Below are 2652 nucleotides of genomic sequence, written 5' to 3' on the forward strand. Positions count from 1 at the left end.
AGCCACAAACCTCTTCCGCTTAGGGTTTCCTTCGCGAATCTCTCATCGTGAGTGTCAGCTTCATAGATCCATCACCACTACTACCTCCGCCTCACTGGACCGTCTCCCTCGTTAGATCCACCAAACCAAATCTTCGATTTGCCTTTTTCCGATTCTTCGCACCGATCAAACCTTGGTTTGGTGCCTTATCTTTGCTTATGCCATCGTTTTCGTCCTTTCCACCGATTAGAACTGAAATCTCTGCCATTTCACTGATTCAATCGGTGAACTCTTCTCTTTCACCGGTTAAAACCTTCCAAAACCCCAACCCTAAAATCTACACCGAACAAACCACCAAAAACCTAGGGTTATCTTCGATTTCCGACTTCCACTGTGTCTCTTGTCCTGTTCGTCAACGATCTGTCTCAAGGCGTCCTGTATCAAATTAGTAATGAAGTCGAATTTACTGCAGCTTTGTCACACAGTTATAAGTTCACAAAAGTGCTTGTGGTTTTCATCCTTCAAAACATGTGCAATGCATCCAAAAATGATGTAACACGTACAAGCTCAATAAGTATGCAATCACATAGCAATATAACACATAAACATGTTCAACAAATATACCAAACAGTAAGCATAAGAACATGTAACACAACAACAACATATGTGTGTTATTAAAGATGTGTTGTCATCATTAAAAACCAGAGTGATATAGATGTTGTGTTGTCAACAATCTCAACATTTATTTCATTAATTGTTAGAGTTTTTCCTCTATTCTCTATGCATTCTTTTTCTAACTCATTCAATAGTGTGATCTTTGATTTTATCTATATTGACACATGTGGGTAGATCTAGACATGAGGGAATTCTCTCGGGAGCAATATTACCTAGACATAGGGATAAGAGGACTGATTTCCTTTAAGCTTTTGTGCGAATGTAATGCATGAACAATTGCTAAGGAGACAAGACAGTGTAAACTAGTAATTAGGAGTAGGCTCTCTTCACCAAGACATTGGACTTAGGGTAAATTAGAAAGTGGCATTGACATTAATGAAAAAGTAGAATTCGTAAATATATGAGAGTGTATTAGGATAAGTCGGAAACCGCAACAACACAATTCATCCATATCATTCAACTGCGTATTTTCTTTGGTCAATTGATCAACCTTTGCATGCATATTTATTTATCGTTTTTGCCTTCTAAACCCTAAATTTTGTTTTCTTAATTCTTAAATAATCAACAAATCACATGAAAGTTTAGGTCGATGAGTCTCTAGGGAAACGATACTTGGTCTTACCACTTATTATTACTTGATATGATTCGGTACACTTGTCGGAGTCTTAACAAGTTTTTGCGTCGTTGTCAGGGACTCGTGGTTTAACTTTTCCAGTAGTGTGATTATTGATTAACTTTGACTTGATTTTTTTATTTTGTTCTAATAAATGTTTTCTAGGGTTTTGTGCCTTATGTTTGCAGGATGCAATTTGGACTAGAATTTAACTATATGGGCACTCAATTCTACCAAGGTGATCTCAACCATTGGTGGGAACCTCACTCAAGCATGGATAGAGTCTATGGCAACAACAACACTTTCTATCAATGGCAAAGTTAGAGGAGGTCTTTCAACAATGTATGTGAAATATCATCTCCACTCAGAAAAGCATTGAAGCAACATGCAAAAGGATGAAGATGCAGATTAGTCACTTAATTGAGAAACTGGAAGATTCTAAGGTTAATACTAAAGTTAACCCTAGGGAGGAATGTCAAGCCACTATCATTGAAAGTGACAAGTCAGGTCTCAATATATAGTATACCACAAAACTTACGCATTTTAATCGATTAGGCTATTAATTTAGTTGAATGAAATTCACAGTTATAACAAAATAATAGCAATCAAACGCATTAATTGAAAGTGCAATTAATGTAATCGATTTATCATTAATGCTTGGTCAACATATTTAAAAATATGACCATTGTAACAGTTAAGACAAGCATTGAAACAATTTTCAAATCCATAACTAATTTAGTCGAATACAAGTCGCATACAATCGATTAAGTAAAATCACTTAGCACATTTTTTGAAAACTTTTCTTCTCAAAATATCTCACAGCACATTTGAAAAGTATTTGTACAAACCCACGAGTTTTAATCGATTTGAACCACAATGTAATCCACTTAAAACTGTTGTTTTGCCACACTTTAAAGTTCAACCATAGTGCTTGTGGATTTTCATTTCTAAAAATATATATGGGTTTGCTAATTTACGCAAGAGATTATTTTAGTTGGTACATTTTAGCAAAGTGTACCAATTTTAGGTTACAAAAAAGACCCTATTAAAAAAGAACAAACATTAAATTCAAGAATATATTAATAATTTTAAAATTTAATTTAAAATAAAAAATAAATGGTAATATTTCTCATTTTGATTGGTCCACGTGTATCAATTGCTATTATCTTTTTTTTTATATTTTTATCTTAAAAAACAACTACCTTTTAAAAAATATATAATAAAAGAATATAACTTCTCATACATGTGGACAACCAAAATGAGTAATAACCACTTCTTATTTTTTATTTTAAGTTAAATTTTACAATTATGAAAATACCACTAAATTTATAGTTAACTTTCATTTTAATAGAGACTTTGTAACCTAATAATTAATACACTTTACT

This window comes from Vigna radiata, unplaced genomic scaffold (assembly GCF_000741045.1).
Source record: "Vigna radiata var. radiata cultivar VC1973A unplaced genomic scaffold, Vradiata_ver6 scaffold_185, whole genome shotgun sequence".
NCBI lineage: Eukaryota > Viridiplantae > Streptophyta > Magnoliopsida > Fabales > Fabaceae > Vigna > Vigna radiata.